Source organism: Balaenoptera physalus (assembly GCF_965194825.1).
Source record: "Balaenoptera physalus genome assembly, chromosome: 10".
Lineage (NCBI taxonomy): Eukaryota > Metazoa > Chordata > Mammalia > Artiodactyla > Balaenopteridae > Balaenoptera > Balaenoptera physalus.
In genome coordinates this window covers 3,838,091-3,856,124 of record NC_138889.1, presented here as the reverse complement: position 1 = coordinate 3,856,124, position 18,034 = coordinate 3,838,091, and the positions used below count along the sequence as shown (strand labels likewise).

The window sequence follows — 18,034 nt, the reverse complement described above, 5'->3', positions numbered from 1 at the left end:
CCTGCGAGCTGTCACAGTCGGAGCTCTGTGTGCTTGTCAGGAGGGCAGGAGACCCAAGAGACGAATGATGTGAATTCTGTTCCTCCAGAACTGCCTGACTACTGTCCTGTGCCCCGCCCCAGGCACTCCCTGGGGCTCCGCTCAGCTCTCACTGTTGGCTGTGGTGCACAGAATCTCGTGCTCACATTCACCCTGAGGTTGCAGGGAACCCACTCTTCCACGGGGAGGTGCAGGGCAGCTGGTCCCGCCCGACAACCCTGTCTGTCATCCATCAGCTATTCACTGACTTCCTACTGTGTCCAGTTGCTGGAACAACAGTACAATGCAGTGAGTGCTGCCTTCATCAACCTCAAGCTCCGTGGGCCACAGAAACTGAGTGGGCCGAGAGTTCACTTGGCCAAACTCATTCCGAGTGTGTGCGTGGAGAGCTGTACAAAGGAGACCTGGGAATCCTCAAACAGAGACCTGAGGTGTAGCCTGAAAATAAGTGTTGCCTAAAAAAAATGGGACTGGCTTGGATTTTTGCGGTATGGCCATAATCACATGTGCACAGAAATTCTGCACTTCTTCTATCATCCTATCATCATCCGTCATAAGACTACCTCTGCGGAATTTCCCAGAGGTGCTGGCTCTGGCCGGCTGTGTGAGAGATTAGGTGCAGTCTCCCTGGGAGATTCCTTCCTTTTTTCCTCAGCCTCCTCTCTTTCCCAGCTAAGACCAGTGATGTGGCGGGGGGAGGGGCCGAGGGAGGTGGCAGATGCTTGAAGGCACCAGTTAGACTGAGTACCTAACCGTTTTTCTAGCCACATGGAACATGTGCATCTGGGTGCACCGAGGCGGTGATCCCTGCATATGTGATCTATGTGACCACCTGAAACGCTGGTTCCAGTAGAAAGTGGTGGGACGTTGAGAAACTTCATTCGAGGGCCTGTAGCTGGCATTGCTCTGAGGTATTTCCTCTTCCAATTCACATGACTGATTACTGGCCAGATGTCCCCTCCATCCCAGACTCATGGCCAAAAAACCGCACCAGGCCAGCAGAAGGGGGTCTCTGCTGAGCGGTCTGCTTTTGCTCAGGGACGGTCCAAATTCGTTACTTGCCACAGAATGTTGTTGTACCAAATACTACATAAGATCATTGTGCACGACACCAGCACTGCTTGGGAAATCCTTTCCTATATGGATTTTCTTCATAACCATATATGTGTTTTAGGGACAGACATTATAAGGGACTTAGTTTACAGCATTCTCAATTTCTTTCCCTGAATATTTTATCAGCATGATAGATTTGTCTTAAGATGATGGAAAGATACATTTTCCTTTAGCCAATTTGGATTAGAAGGGAAATGATTTTTTTTTCCTGAAAAAGAATTTAGGATGGCAATAAGCCCATGTATGTTCAGGTGCTTTATGATGGGAACCCGTGCCTCATCATTTATCCCATTTTGTGCATTGTTTCCAAACGCTTCCTCTGCAGAGGACAGGCTTGAAACATTGCCAAACGAGTGCACTGCCAGGCCTCCCCAGGCTCCGGTTTGGGGGTCTCTGTTCTCTTGTCCATGTAGAAAGGTGCCAGGAACTGAGCCCTTACTGCATGCCAGGCCTTCCTTCAAGTGCTTCATTTACAGTAAGGAAACTTCGCAGTAACCACAGGAGGTAGATGCTATTATTAGCCATTTAACAGTTTGGAAAATTGAAACACAGAGAGGTTAAGCGACCCCCTAAGGCGATAAGAAAGTGGTGAGAGGTCTAGTTTCAATGACAAGGCCACACACTTGAGATCCCCATCATACTTTTAGAGATGCCTCCTTTCTCTTCTCAAATGTGCTGATTCTTCTCAGCCTTTCTACAAAAGCACTGAGTCCTGCTGCATCAGAGCCCAGTGGCTGGAGAGATGGCAAAGGCAGGAGGCAACGTGGGAAATCTTCTCTATCCTCAAGCCCTGCCGTCCTCTTTGAATACAATCACCCAGTTTTAAAACTCACCTCTTCCATGAAGCGTTCTTCCAATGATTTATTTTGGCATTCTTCTAGTTCTTATGCATTTAGGTCTCCATGGCTAGATTTGTAGGTGCTCTTGGAGATTATATATATATTTAGCTCTATATTTTATACATAATTATACATTTGACACTTGAACAACATGAGGGTTCATCTGAATAGAACTTATAATCGGTCCTCTATATCCACAGTATCTCTGCGTTTGTGGTTTCAACCAAGCATTGACTGTGTAGTGCTGGAGTAGTTACTTTTGAAACATATGTGTGTACAAGTGGACCCATGCAGTTCAAACCCGTGTTATTCAAGGACCAACTCTATTACATCTTTAAAAATATGTACTTACGTTTCTTGTCTCCCCCGTTGGATTGGAGGCTCCCCTTGGGAAGGTCACATATTCTGTTTATTATATGATTCTCCCAATAGGAACTTGGATAGGTCTGTAGATACTAGGCTAAATGGGGCACACAGAATGGATGAACAGCTGATTTGGGGGATTGGATCATGGCCTCAACACCATTCTACACCATCAAAAATGTCCATGATGCCTGGCCTTTGCAAGGAGAAATACAAAGCTTAGGTTCTAACGGTTAAGAGCATGAAACCCCAAGACTGAGCTCAACTGCAGATGTGTACTTTACAGAAGCATGTACTAAAAAAGTGTACCTACACAGTCGACACAGAGAAATGGACAAGCATGGAAGTTTATTTTATGGATGGGCTTCAAGGGCAGATACACAGCGATTATCTAAGACTGGCCTCGGTAAACTCTGGCCTGTGGGCCAAGTCTGGCCTGTCCACCTGCTTTTACAATAAAGTCTTATAGGAACACAGCCCTGCTCAGCCTGTGACGTGTGGTCCAGGGCTGCTTCACACTGCATCCGTGGAGTCCAGGACTGAGGCAGAGACTGAAACCCAAAAGCCTCAACTCTACCACACAGCCCTTTCTCTTTCTACTTTTGACGCACGCAACTTCTAAACTTCACAGGGAAAAATCTCTGAACATCCAACTTTCTCTCCAGACCTTAACCCATTTCCTTCTCTTTCTACAAATATCAATTTGAAAAGATGTCCAGAACTTCCATTCCTGCAAGTCAATTATTTTCTCAGAATATTCAAAGCCATGGTCTACTTAGAAGCATATTTTAGATGAAGTTCCAGATTTTCTTTTATTGTGCTCTACTTTTTTATAGTACATTTTAGCATAAAGGGTACTAAAATTTTTTGTGTATTGTCTCACACTTAGAATCTCTCTGCCAAATCTTGCAATTTGACCAGGAATTTCTGGGGTGTGTGTTGATAACCATCAGAACATCCTTGACACCTCCAACCAGAACTGTATGGTGGGAAATTGAAAAGAAATGAATTCTGGGGGGGTCTTCAGTCTCCACTTTTTCAACATTTGGAGTTTTGTTTCCATTTTAACCTACTATTCCCAATAAGACATATTTCCTAATTTTCGGTATTGATTTTTATATTATAGAAGAAATACAAGGATGTGCTCAGTGTTTCTGGGCCATGTTCACACTACCATGTGTTCACAAAGGGATGTGTAAAAGCCCTAAGCCCTTAATTATATGGAGCCAGAAAACGTGAAAGGGGACATGTAACCAATGCACTGCTTGCAGGGCTCCCAGGCCGTGGGCTGTGCATAGGAAGTTTAGCCTTCAGACCCATGCAGTACCACCTGAGAACTCTGGGCTAATGCATCTCAAATCTCACACGTTTATCGGTAGGATTATATTCCTCACCAATCTTCCTTAGCTAAAGGTCAAGTGGATCATGGAGAGGGGTCTAGAAATAGCAAGGCACGTCCTTGGGACTCAGAAGCATTTGATGCAGGGAAAATAGGAGCCCTGGGCAAAGAAAGAAATTCACAGCTTACTGCAGACTTGAGAGTCTCACCATGAAGGGTTTTCTGAAGTGCATGGATGGACCTCAGTGGGTTATTAAAGAGCGCTAGGGGTGGCTCAGTGCCTCTCCGGCCTTTGAGAATGGCCTCTCGGAGGGCAACCACCACACTGTGTGCAGGGGCAACAATGTAGAACTCACAGGAAAGATGCCTTTGGGGGTACCGCTCAGCTTCTAGTACAGGGAAGGGCAGGCTACAGAAAACACCATGAGGGCTAAGTGAGCCCACAGACAATGAGGTTCCCAGTCTGCTGAGCATTTGCTATACACAACCTCGTTAGACGCTTGCCAACTTTCTGAATTCTATATATCATCCTCGTTAAATGAATGATAAAATTAAGCCCTATTAGAATCAAACAGTTTGTCCAAAGGCATATAGTTGTAAATGATGGAAAAGGACACAAATTCATATCTGATTTTTCACTACACCATCCTGGGTAGAAATACTAGTGTCCCAAGCTCTCCTGGGGACCAAAGCTGGGAGAAAACATTAACTTTTACGTAGCTTATAAATAAGCTTGTTGTTGTTTTTAGCCCACTAGAAATGATGATTTTAATACTTTACGTAATTTCCTTTAGGCATATTGTGTGTCCTAGGCTAAGTACAGCTCAGGACCTAGTTTCCCTTGGTAGCATATACTCTTAGCAGCCCACCTTTTTGTAAAACTAAAGTACCTTAACGATCATACGTGGAGGTGTGGACAGTGGCATGGAAACCCCCGTCACATTCCTGTCCTCTCTCTATATTTTACAGCATGAGGCATAGAACCCGAGATGTGTTGCCCATTTCTCTCGGAGACCTTCTTAAGGAATATTCATGAACTACTTTTTGCGGTACGGAAGCAGTTCAGAGACAAAAGGGGCCCATGACGTCTCCGATGTTGGACCAAGTGTTGCTCGTTTCATGGTGTCATGTGCCAGGTGCCTGGAGACAGGCTGACAACCTGTGTTCAGATTAGCACTGCCCCTCCCTCTGTGACATTGCATTGATAGAAAGATTTCTTTCCCTAAATCCTAAGTAATAATGATAGTAATTAAAACACTGTGCATGGCGCCAATTAATGGTAATCAGGGAATTTACTTAAATCAATCAAATCTAAAAGTTATTGCTTTGATAGCCATATCTGAATATAGGGTGGAGCTTCCAGAAATAGAATGCAGTGTCTGTTTATGGGGCGGGGTGGGCGGGGAGGACAAGTATTGAATGGGCTGAGAAGCGGTCTGAGCATTCCCAAGCCCCTTTCAGTACCTGCAGAGAGCTCCATAATTCATAACCTTGAAATGCATAGGCTGATAATTGCCTTAATCACTAGAGAAACATGGCTAAAATGGACTGAAATAAGCCATAAAACTCATTACAAGATAACAAGATTCTATCTACTCTCCAAGGTCATGTTAGAGCTCCATAAGGTCAAGGAGTTAATCACCTCGTTCAGTAGAAGCACCATAGATAAGAAACGGGTGCGTGTGTGTGTGTGTGTGTGTGTGTGTGTGTGTGTGTGTGTGTGTGTGTGTGTGTGTTGTTTAAATCTCCCTAGAATCCAGGACAATAGAGATGGCCAGGTAGGTGAAAGGAAAGTGGACAGCAGTCTCTGAATAGCCAGTCATTTCTGCTTTCCTTTTTTAACTTCTGGAGCAAAATCGTCTGGGGTGTTTGCTTTGCAAAGTTAGCATTCCCTAGAATGAGCCCTTCCCATACAGATCAAGTAAGCTGTCAACAAGTCAACAGTGGAGCCAGGCCATGGCCTTAGAGTCTGGACAAACAAACTTCTTTCCCACTGGCCTGATGAAGTGCACCATAGGCAGTTATACAAGAAGGAGTTTTAGGTATCACCTACTCTTACCTCCACGTCTGTCAGATGAGAGAAACAAGGTCCAGGTAGGTGCAGGGCTGTGCAAAGTCCCACGGGTTGTTTCCGGTGTAGCAGAACTGTGAGGTCGTGCAGAGTGCAAAACCTCTCATTTTACTAAGAGATCATGTTCTCGGAGAGGGAAAGGCACAGCCTGAGGGCAGCACATATCTTTCCCTGGAGATGAAATCTCTTCATTCCCCGATGATGCAAAGAGCAAGGTCCTCTTAAATGTGGAGGGCAAACCCTCACATCCTCACACACCTCAGGTGTGGCCTTAGAGTTACGTCTGTGAAACTTGGCCGGGAGCTGTTGTTTCTCTTGCCTTTTTGTCCTCATCTGATGACGGTGGCCCTCAGCCTTCTCTCCAGGCCCTCAGCTTACCCCTGCTCCCCATTCTTCTCCAAAGATGCCAAGAAGCTAGACTTAGATCTACATCGAAGACTAGATCTAGACTTCCTTGTTTTCTCAGTAAAGACTGAAGAACAGCAAAAATAACAAAACTGCCAAAAGGATGTTTATGAAGCTAAAATGAGATTATGGGCCTGATTCATAGAAAGTTCTCAATAAACAGTTATCACCACCATCATCATCATCAGTTTAAGAAGGGCTGTGTTGAGGAATATTAGGAAAAAGTGACTGACTATTCTTCATCACTGCTATGGCCTCGTTAAAGGAAATGGGCTTACATTGCAGCAGAAAAAATAATTAATTTTTTAAAAATAAACTTACTGGGAAATTCTGTTATTCAATTCCAAGGAAATACCTAAAAATCCCTCTGCAATCCTCTTGGGATGATAAATGAGTTATTGTTTGGAGCCAAGGGGTGACTCTAGTGCCAGCTCCAAATGTTTTCAGGCATCTAGACACCATTTATTACCAATAAACTACATGTAAATTTAAATCTACTGATCAGGAATCCTAGTTTTTTTTGATTGTTTCTTGTTTTTACGGTACAATGTGATTTACAAATCTATAGCTGAAAAAGACCGAGAAAGCTATCATTTTTATAGTTAACCTAACAAGAAACTCTAGTTCCTGGCTTCTGCAACTGCCAACTCCCCTGGAAAGATTTTTCTGTAAGTTTGCTCTGTAAAAACAATTTAAATTAAGCTCCCAAATATGCATTTACTGAGGATTTGCTTTGATAGATTCTGTGTAGGTGGCGATTGCAGAATTAATCTTCAGTAAGTGCATTTTTCATAATCAGTTGATTTTCATTTAACACATAGTAACCACCATATAAACTCAAGTCATGTATATCTAGTCAAAAACAAGTTGAATAAATACCAACCAGTTATTAAAACCGTTTATTGAGAATTAACTCCTTGTTACTATCTGGATCCAAATCCAGTGGACACATTTGGTGGTTAGTGTGTGGGATTCCCTGGTGGAAGCCACGGAATAAAGCTTATTCACCGATGTCCATAGGGTTCTTGGATACGCATCCAGCTTGGGACTAACTAGCAAGTCTCAGTGTTGGCCTCTTAGGCTGAGAATAAATGAAGAGAGTATAAAAACCAAACCGGAGCCCACGAGGAAGGGGCGCTTAGGGCAGCTGATCAGCTGTGCCGCTCCAAGGAGCTCCACATGCAGTCGACCACAGGCTTAGAGGTGGTCGCCAGTGGTGCGGCCCCTGCTGGCAGGCCTCCATCAGAATCCTCAGAATATGGGCACAGAGTCAGGGTCTGCCACTGAGTTCTAGGTCTAGGAGTTAACAGCTTGTGACCTTGGGCACCTGACGGGCTCTCTAACATGTTTCCTCCTTTGTGAATGTAAATGTAATGTGTAATGTGGGAATGTAAAAGAATATTGACGCCGTAAGACTGCTTATCAAATGTGATAGTAAGGAGGTGCATGAAAGGACCTTGGATGCTGTACAGCACATGAATAGAGGAACTGTCGTTGTGATGACTTTCCAGGGAGAAAAGGTTTGAGATAATACATTAAGGTTTCTGATGAGGCTTCCTTGGCAACCAAATGTATTCGTTGGGAAGGTCGGTGTCCAGATAATACTCAGATTTCCAGTGGCCACAAACCAAAACTATGCAAGATGGTGGGTCCAGTCTCGGTTCCCGTGGTAGGGGCCCCAGGCCCAAGTCCACGCAGATGGGAGCTTACCTTCCTGAGTGCTGGACCCACTCTCGCTGTTGATCTTTTTGGAAGATTGTGCCTCGGCAGTGTTGTCAAATAGGTAGCAGTCCAACTTGGGGCAAGACAGCAGCTGACTCCCCTCACTCTGGAAAGAGCCAGAGTAAGTCCTGGGTTGGGAAAGGGTCCATCCTTTACCTCCTCAGGGGCTCCAGGAAGTCAGAAGTCTGGGGCCAGAAACTCTGGAGCTCGATCCTGTCCAGCCTGCCCTCCCCTGGCTGCTGGGCAGCCAGAAGGGAAGAGGGAGGAGCCTTCCCCACTGTGTCATGATAAACCAGCCAACAAGGGAAGGTGTGTCACACTCTGTTCTTCCTCTTCCCTGCAGCGGGGCTGGCCTCTTAGCACGTCCGGGCGCTGCTGGTGGCAGTCACTCCGCCTTCCCAGATCCACTTAGAATGCAACCTGTGAATTGCCTTCATCTTTTACTGCTCTGCCAGGTTGTTTACTGGGCAGCCTTATTACCAATCTCCTAAAATCCCCATCAACTCCATAGATCATAGGCTAGAGCATGAGTACAGCTGCCAGCCTGCATGATGAGCCTCTGCAGTTACTCACCAGGGCCTGGATTAAGCAGGCCTTTGTCACCAGGTCCCCAGTGATGGACACCGTGTGCAACATTGAAGCAGCTCCAGAAACGAGGAGGGGGAAGGAAGGAAGAAAGAGATCTCAGCAGTCTCTTTTTAAATTTTTTCCCTTTTTATGCATTTTTTTGCTGAATGTGTTCTTTTTTTTTTTTTTTTTCCTCTCTCCCTCTGTTCTTTCAGCCTTCCTCTACCTAGTGTCTCTCTTAGCCTCAAGAAGCAGATGTGGGGCGATAGAAAGACAGCTTCATAGCCCTCGCCGCTCCCCCTGGAGGCCTGGCAGCAGCCAGCAGGCCCTGTGGGGTGGGGGGATGGCAAGGCTCAGGCCTGGCTGGCTGCAGCTGTGGGAGAAATCTCGGATGAATTTCAAAACCTGCCTTTGCTTTGGATGTGATCAACAGTCACAGCGGGGCCTCTGTGTTTTACTGTGTGAGCAAGCTCAGAAGGAGGGAGCAAATGCAGCCCCCCACTCGCCCCTCCCCTGCTGCAGTGTGGCTGAGGCGAGGGCATTGGGAACTCCTCTACCTCCCTGCCCGTGCGCCTGGGTCTGCCCCAAACACAGCAGTCCTGGAAGAGGTGGAAACAGGGGCTGTGCACTCAGCAGGCAGGCCGGCTGCCGCTGTCCCCAGCTGTTTAGCCAGATGCAGAAGGGGGGCTTGCCCTCGGGTCCTGCCAGAATGTCCTGGGCAGAGAGCCTGGGGGCACCCGCACGTGTGGGCTCCTGGAGCAGCTTCCGGTACGAGAACACGGATGGAGATGGTAGCCAAGCACCCTGTCTTCAGGCTCCGCCCCCTCAGCCTCTTCTAGGCTCTCCTGGGGACTGGCTTGTGGGTGACGAGGAGCGCTGGTGAGAAAATGTTGCTGGAAGAGGGCTGTCGATTACAAAAGTCCAAGCAAAGAAAACCTCGTCTCAGGTTATCACGGCCTCCAGCCTTATCACAAAGGTGCATGTGGCGCTCACAGGAGGAGCTTATGAAACGGTTGTTGATTGAGCGCGTGCCCGACTCTCTACCGGAAGACAGTGCGACAGCCTCGTGGTTTCCTGCCTGTCTAATGGGTCGTCCGCTCACAGACTGACCCAGCAGACGTAGAACACGTATATCCTCGTGTTCATGGCTGTCCCCGGGGTCACGCTGCACGACAACCTCCTTCCTGCCTGAGGACGCTGCTTGGTAGGCTTGTACGGCTCCTTCTTAAAGGAGTCAAGTCCACCTCTGGCAGCAGGGGAGGTGGGACGAGGGAACTCCGGCCTCCTGCCCTTTCTGCTGGCAAAGCCACTTTCACAGAAATGTTTCCTTCCTGGCACAGCCCCGGGAAGATGAGGACGAGCCAGGTGGGCCCCTTTTCCCCGTGGCAGGGCCACACCCTTACGTCTGTTCCAGAGAAGCCTGGTGGGAAGTTCAGGGTCCTCACAGCCCCAGGAGCTGCAGTTGTAACGGGGAGGAACCCCTCCAGGGCATGTTTCTTTCAAAGCCTCAGGGTCTGTCTAATGCGCTCACCCAGGAGCTCCCCGGAAATGCAGATTCTCAGGCCACACCTCCAACCTGCTCAATCAGAAATGGGGGCTGGAGCCCAGCAGCCTGTCCTTTAACCAGCCCCCTCGGGGCCCTCAGGCCTGCTCTACCTCACTGGTTCTCAAACTGCACTGCAGGTTGGGATCACCTGGGCGGTTTTCAAAAACAGTGAGGCCAGGGTCCTGCTCCCAGGGATTCTGATTTGATTAGAGTGGGACAAAGCTTGGGAACTGGGATTTTTAAATCTGCTCAGGCGATTCTAATGGGCATTGAAAGTGGAGAACCACCAATGTCACAGAAAAGGGGGCCTCAGATCCTTATCCCATCCCAGAATTTTGGCTGCTATGCTTTTTGTTTTCTGGAATTCTTAGCAATCTGGGGACGTTTGCCCAGTCATTAGGGGAAGATGCTAATTAGTACCATCTAAGCTGGTACCTTTCACCTTCCTTTATAGAGACAGTCGCAGGTAAACAGGGACTGTGCGGCCAGATGAGGTCAGTGCCAGTTCCTGGGGTTTCCTGGAATGCAGGGGAGTCGCCGGTACATCTGGCTTTGCACCGGTGGCTGTTCCCTACCTGTGCCGTGAGTGCACTGGGCTGCGTCCCTGCTCCTAGTCCCAGACCCCTCTCCTGACACCGTTTCCACCCCAAACCCCCACTGAGGAGTGGCGGAGAAAGGAGGGTGGGGCTGGCAGGGAGGAAAATGCAGCTCTCCTGGATGTTGAGCACATGTCTGTAAAAATCAGGAAATATACTCACTGGGAAAAAAAAAAAAAATCTACCCAGCCAAGCTCTGTGTGAGGTAGTGAGGAGAAAGGAAAGGCGTTACTCAGAGGAGCTCTGGTCTCCAGTGGAAGCCTCAGAGAGCATAGAAACAGCTCCCTTCTGATGCTGGGATGAAATGCTTTGCCCGTCTTGGCCTCTGTCCCCACCCACCGCCGGCCACGCTGCTAGCTCCTGCTTCACCCCAGGAAAGGATGCGAGGACACGTGAGCGACAGCCAGACTGGCAGTCAGTTCTCCCCATCCTTCCCTCACTCCCCCTGCGTTCACCAGAGTCCAGCTGGCATGTCCCTGGGCCTAGGGTTTCCCACCAATTAAGTATTAGTACCAGCCCTCTGTCTCCAGAGCATGGAGAGGATGTGGGTAGCAAAAGTGGAGGCTCTTGCATCTCAGCAGTTCTGCTTTGGGGAGAAGGGAACCCAGAGATGAGCCCGAGAGATTCCACCCCACCCCCATCCCATTCGGGGGTTGGCTGGAAAAGAGGTTTCAAATCCAACCCACTGCCTTTTAGAATACCTGCCTAAAACTTCTCCATCTCTAGATGATCCCACGTCATTTCCCCACCTCAACCGACTCAGAAGCAATTCTTATTGCTTTTCTTTCCTGCAGTACAGCACGGGCTGCGGTGTGGTGTCTCTGAATCAAGAGAATGACTGCAGGTCTTTAGGATCCCTCCCTCCTGGTGGGAGTTGGCACAGAGCTGTGATGGGTGCCAAGGAGGAGTTGAAGGCTTGGCCATGTGTGGTCCGTTACAGAGATGCTGCTGAAGGATGTGGGATGGGGCTCCTGTGGATGGGTTTTCAGATTCCCACTTTGCAGAGTGGGTGTTAGAGCAGGACAGGAGAGGTCAGGCACTGCCAGCTCTGGACCCGGGCACTTGCCTTTTCATCCTGTCTCCCTTCGCTTGAGGCCCAAAGGCCATCAGAGGGAGGACTTGAGAAGAGCTAGTCTGGGCTCAAGTTTGGAATAAGTATGCAGCTGTCAGTATAAACACTTGTACTGTCAGAAGACCCATTTCCAGGGAGAGCAGTTGAACTACCTTTGGAATGTGTACATTTCAGGCTTGCCTGAGTCCTTGGTGCTCCATGAGTCACCCTGGGGGTTGGGCATTCTTTCTTAACTCTCAAAGGCTAAGGAGCGTCCTGGCTGTGGGACCCAATGGGTTAACAGAGCCGCCTTCACACTCAGGTTAAAATGAGGAATGGAGGTCTGCAGAAGACCGTCTGTAGTTGAAACTATCATGAACAGTCAGGCTGTCACCACTTGTGGTTGACTGTCACCACTTGTGGTTTTACGATGGCCCTATAAAGAGCAGACAGGAAAATCACTGAAATGGGTTGGGCTTGCAGCGCCTTGAGAAGAGACAATGTCAGGCGAGCCTGTCTGCAGAGGCAGCTCCTGTCTGCATCCCAAGCCCTTCAGAAAGGCGAGCATCCGAGCCCCACCTTAGATTCGGAGACAGGTCAGTGGGGAATTCCTTCGCAGAAGAATGATGCAGGGCGAGAGGCAGAAAACGAAGGCGAGCGTGACCTTGCTGTGGAGGGATGGAGGACCCAGGGTGAGCAGCGGATTTTTAATGCAGCTTTGCAGCTGGAGCTGCTCGAAAAAGGCCAGCCTCTACTTTGAAGTTTTCCCTGATCCTCTCCACTGAATTCCAGTTTGTTTGTTTCCCTTTATATTCTTCTCAGCACCCAAGTGAAAGACGCCGGTGCTTGGCCCTCTCGTGGCACCCCATGCCTGCCCCGTCGTGTCAGCCCTGATGCCGGCTTGTAATTCAGCGCTTCCTGGTCCACTCTCCCCCTAGACTCCAAGCAGGCAGGGATCACATCTTTCATCTCTGCAGCCCCAGAGCTATCACAGTATCTGGTGTATATAGATCCACAGTCCCTTACCTGCAATTCCAAATTCAAAATTTCTGAGAACCTAAAGTTTTCTTATAACTCATTTTGCAGTAAAATCTGGGCCAGATGTTGGCAGGTTTGCAGAGTCAAGATGTAGTAGCAGAGTGGAGACAACAGACTCTAACCATTGACATTGTGGAAGAAACACTAAAAGCTAGTGCAAGCAGTAGCAGCAGGGCTCCGAGGAAGGGGCAATACTTCTGGGGGCGAGGACAGGACAGCCTCAGAGACCTCCCGGCACTTGAGCTGGGTTTAAATCGTAGGTCCGATTCCCAAAGACGAGGGGATGGTGGGGAGATAAACTTGGAACATCATGTAATAGGATTTCCCGAACTTTCTGTATTCTTCTCTTCCCATGGAGTTTCCAAGCTCTCCCAGGGCTGGGACGTTGCCCCATTTTCTCCCATTCTTCTTCTTTTTTTTTTTTTTTTTATAGTAATCTTTTATTTATTTATTTATTTATTTATTTATGGCTGTGTTGGGTCTTCGTTTCTGTGCGAGGGCTTTCTCTAGTTGTGGCAAGCGGGGGCCACTCTGCATCGCGGTGCGTGGGCCTCTCACTATCGCGGCCTCTCTTGTTGCGGAGCACAGGCTCCAGACGCGCAGGCTCAGTAGTTGTGGCTCACGGGCCCAGTTGCTCCGCGACACGTGGGATCTTCCCAGACCAGGGCTCGAACCCGTGTTCCCTGCATTGGCAGGCAGATTCTCAACCACTGCGCCACCAGGGAAGCCCTTTTTCCGATTCTTTCCACGTGGCCCAGTAAAAGGCATTCTGAAGACTATCTAGAATTCTCCTATTCTGCAGGCAAGAGTTCTGGGCCTTGCACATAGATTGTGATCAAGAATACAGTTGACCCTTAAACAACACAGGTTTAAACTGTGCAGGGTCATTTACCTGGATTTTTTTCAGTAGTAAATATTACAGTACCGCACAATCTGTGGGTTGGTTGAATCCCCGGATGTGGAACCGCAGACAAGGAGGGTCGACTCTAAGTTACATGAGGGTTTTTGACTGGGGGGAGGGTCGGCGCTCCTAACCCCTGTGTTGTTCGAGGGTCCACTGTATTTTCTTGAATAAATGAAACCTTAGAACGTGTGACTTTTTACATTAATAAGCTTTATTTTTTATTTGCTTTAGAGCAGTTTTAGATTCCAGCAAAATCAAGCAGAAAGTACAGAGGTTTCGCACACACACCCCCTTACACAAGCCTCCCCCGTTATCAACAGCCCCACCAGAGCGGAACATTCCTTGCATCCATGTACCTACACTGAAACGTCTTTATTTTAATGCCCGTTTGTCCTCACGTAAGAGAAATAACGGAGGCAGACAAGGCATTGCTCCCCCAGATCTGATTCAGCACCTCTCTCTACTTCGCCCACCTAGAGGTTCCTGGTCTACTGAGAAACCTGCCCGGCTGCAATGCCACAGAGCAGAGAGGGGGCAGGATGACAAGCTTTGAAAGGTGTAAACACGGAGAAGGCAGAGAAATCATTCTTGTGCAACAGAGGGAAACTCATAGGCCTTAATATTAAAGATGGAGAAAGGCCTACGGGATCAGTTCCCTCCCTTGGGGAGCAGAGTCGGGGAAGTAATCAAGGCCCACCAGTCCAGACCTCTCACTCGCTGGGAGTGCAAAAGCCGTGTTCTTCACCGTCTCCCTGGGGCAGCTGGAGCCCAGTGTTGTCTATCTTGTTCCAGGAGTGCAGCCCAAAGACACCAGGACTGGACACCAAGCCCTGAAAACCATTTGCCCTTTACGGTTTACAGAGCACATTTAAAGGATCATACCCGCCTCGTCACATCCTGGTGGGATTTGCAGGGTGTGTAGAAACCTCTCCGTCTCTCAGATGAGGGCGCTGAGGCCAAGCAAGCTGGTGGACGTCTCACACCGGGTGAGGGGTGGAGCCAGAGCCTGGGATGCAGGTCCTGGGCCGTGCTTCCTACAGGGCATGGAGGGAGGGGGCATTGCTCTCCTGGTCCCTGGCCACAGCCTGTGATAAAACCTGATCTGTTATTCGTAGTGTAACACCCATAAAAGACATCACCATAGCCTTCCTTCTGAAGCAGAGAAGAAGGTTTTAATTTGTGTGTAGGAAGAAAAGTTTCTGAGTCACATACTTTTAGGAAAAGCTTAAGCGTGGCTCTTCACTTTGGACCTTCTCCAAGCCTTTAATATACTGATGTGGTCATGAATCTCCACGGCAAAGGGGACACAGCATGTCCATATTCAACCACGATTCTGTCCTTAGCAGAGCTTCTTGAGTGGAAAACTCTTTGGGGAATGAATGCAGCCTTAGAATTGGTCAAACGGGGAATAAGTGGTAACCTTTCTATTCAACCTTCAGCTCTGGGGTGTCCTCTGTAGAGGTTCTCAGAGAAGCTTGGAGGGGAAAAAACAAAACTAAATCTCTAAGAAGAGGCTCAAAAGAACTGAGTTATTCAGGCATAATAAGAAAAAGATACTAGCAGCCCACTAAAATCGCCTTTAAACTATTGAGCACGTGAGGGGATTTGGGACCTGGCACGGTAAGGGGCTGTTCTTGGAAGAACACGGGACTGAGCCGGGTGTCCTTGTAGCAGAGTGAGGGGTTGGGGGTTTGCTCAGCTGTGAGGAACCTGTGGTGTGAAGGGTGGGTGCCTTGGAGCCCAGGGGCCAGACAAGGGCCCCAGCATCCCTAGTTCACAGACAGAGGGTCTCCTAGGATGTGGATGGACCAGGCTGGATCCTACTTGGAGGGAGGGGACCAGAGAAAATCACCCAGGCAGGTCTCAGCTGGCCTCACGGTGCTGCGATAACTAGCGATTTCTGTAGAAACAGGTGTGAACCCTGAGCACAAAAGCGACCCTTGGATGCTGTGTGATGACGGGGGCGGTGGGGAGGATAGAGACCTTGGCTGAGTTCACCCCAGCTGGGAGGAGAGAGGGGGAGGTGGGCGAGGGAGACAGAGGAAGACTCAGAGCCAGAGGAATCCGAGAGGCCCCAGAGCCTCCAAGGAACGTCACCCTGTGGGAGCTGTCACCCTGCTCCCGGGCAGGCACTGGCCAGCACTGACCCCAGGTTCCGATGCGCCCCTCTTCCCTCCCCCGAGAGGAGAGGCTCCACACACTGTACAAGCTCAGCGCCCGCATCCAAGCCCCTTGGTCTCCATGGTGCCTGGTCCTCCTTCATCCTCCTGCCCTTTCCTCTATGAAGAGAGGGACCAGACAGCGCGGGGCCAGGGTGGCAGGGAGGGACAGCAGCCGCCACAAAACAAGGGGAAAGCACGAGGGGAGGCTGGGCCCTGGGGATGGGCTTCTTGCAGAATCCCGAGTTTCATTAAATATAGAAAGGTAGGATGAGAAAATAACATCCACTCATTGTTAAAGTTTCAAAGTCGGAAGCTGGCCTTGATTTCAAAGAGCTTGTGTGTAATGTGATGCACGGCTTTCTCTTCTGTTTCTCTTTTTATAGGTAAGTGACATTTCATTCTGCTCATCCCCAAGGCAAAGTTGGATGGTTTTAAAGTGGAAAAAAAATGATCGGAAAAGAAACGGGGAAGGTGGGAAGAGGTGGTCATCGAGGGCGGTACAGGTAGGTGCCCCACGAGGTCGTCATCCTTTGCGCAGGCAGGGAGGGGGGGCGCCCCCGAGCGGAGGTGAACGCCTTACCCCAGGACCAGAGGTCCGAGTCGTGGCTGTGGCTTTTGACATGTAGCGCCTTTGCTCCTGGGAAGAGGTCTGTTCTCAGCACTGGATGCCCGGGGCTGTTGCCGAGAAGTCTTTCCCTGGTGAGGTTTCCATCCTGAAACAGGTCGGGTTTTGCATCCTGGTGCTGTGCATCAGCTACGTTGCTGTGGTTTGCTGGTAGAGGAGATAGAGGTGAATGTGCTTGCATCTGGAGAGGCGGAACAAACGTCCCGAGGAGGAGAATTAGGCGAGTGGAAGGTGAACATTCCTGTTGTGATAGGACTGCAAATGTAACGGAAATTTCTGGACAGAAGGGAGATTTGTGGTGAAACTGAGATCCTCTGGTACATTAAGAATCATTTACTTCAAGGTCTGTCTAGTTACCATGGACGTATTTTTCTATTCCTGCCTGGGTGCTGCACCTAAGACACCACTTATTTTCTCCTTGGTCTGCAGCAAAGCGGCATCTAAAGCTGGAGGCTGATTTGTCATTATCGCCGCCTTACCTCTTCTTGGTCGTTCAGGGAAGGTGTTTTGAAGTTCGAGATGAGTTTGGGCTTTCTACTCCTCTGAAATTCAATTGCTCTCCCCTAAGATTAAAGCGGAAGGACTTTTATTTTTCCTATAACTTGCGAACGATCCACTAAAATAATTGACTGATGGCTCTGCCCATGTGTATTTGCTATTTTCTTTGAGAGAAAGAAAGAAATATAAAGCATTCTATTTAATAGTCTGTAAATCTAGGTGGGGAACATACAACTCAACTCAATAAAAATATTTAAAATGCAGGGTCCTATCGTGTCCAGTTAAGAGAGATAAACAGAATTGATTGAGGGATGGGTTGGGAGGAAGGAGAGAAAGGTATAAACCACTTCAGTCAGTGGGTCCTCAGAGGGGAAATTCTCATCCACACACAGGAGACAAATCTGCAGACATTAGAAATGTTAGAAAGAGGCAAAAATACAAGAATTTGTTGTTTAAGATATTTAATTCCATTTCTAAATTTTGGCTACATGGTTGTTATTTTTAAATTCTCTTTTCCTCAGTTTCAACACAGAGGGGAAAAAAAAGCTCAAAATGCAATTACCTCCTCTGAAATGTGAAAAGTTTCATTGTATCCGGAAAATCGCCGTGCATCTCTTTTTATGACATCATATCCCAATCTTGCGTTCTTTTATTATATTTTCACTGAAGGCACGGTGACTCATGTTGTATTTTCATGGCTGTAGACAGGCCTGGGAATGCTTCTTGGTATTTGCCCTGCAAAATGGGAAAAATTAGGCTGCCTCTATCAGGATCCTAGCCCAAGAGAGAGCTCTGTACACCCTGAACCTGTTTTGAAAATGCAGAAAAACTGCACCCAAGAAGCAATCCTAGAATCTTGCCTGACAGGGCAATACAAAGATGGGGTTCTTAGCCGTAGGGCTTTCTGTAGCCCCTTTGTCACAAAATGCAGGTTTCTCTTTGCTACCTATGGATCAAGGCTGATTGAGTCATTGACTTTGTTGGAAAATTCATCTCTTTTTGGAATTTGTCAACAGAATAAGGTCTGCGGCGTAATTTCTTCTTTGTCTTGATATTCTGCCTTTTCTGCCGATGGCAGGTGTTGTGTTGGGGGGAGGGGCAGAATTCACCCCCAGGCTTCCCCTTTGGGCACGCTAGTTTGCCTTGTTGGTCAGAG

General features: G+C 48.4%; 1 protein-coding gene across 6 annotated transcripts in view; it reads left to right on the top strand.

Moving 5' to 3' along the window:
- Positions 1 to 18,034, top strand: part of NTM (neurotrimin) — a 941,546-nt gene that overhangs the window by 263,825 nt on the left and 659,687 nt on the right. Inside the window, exon 1 of one of the 6 annotated variants that reach the window (XM_082476244.1) lies at positions 16,240 to 16,258. The exons of the other annotated variants lie outside the window; for them this stretch is intronic. The gene's annotated coding sequence lies outside the window, so the exon portion shown is untranslated. Of the gene's footprint in view, positions 1 to 16,239; positions 16,259 to 18,034 lie in introns of those variants that run through there. 6 annotated transcript variants of the gene reach the window in all.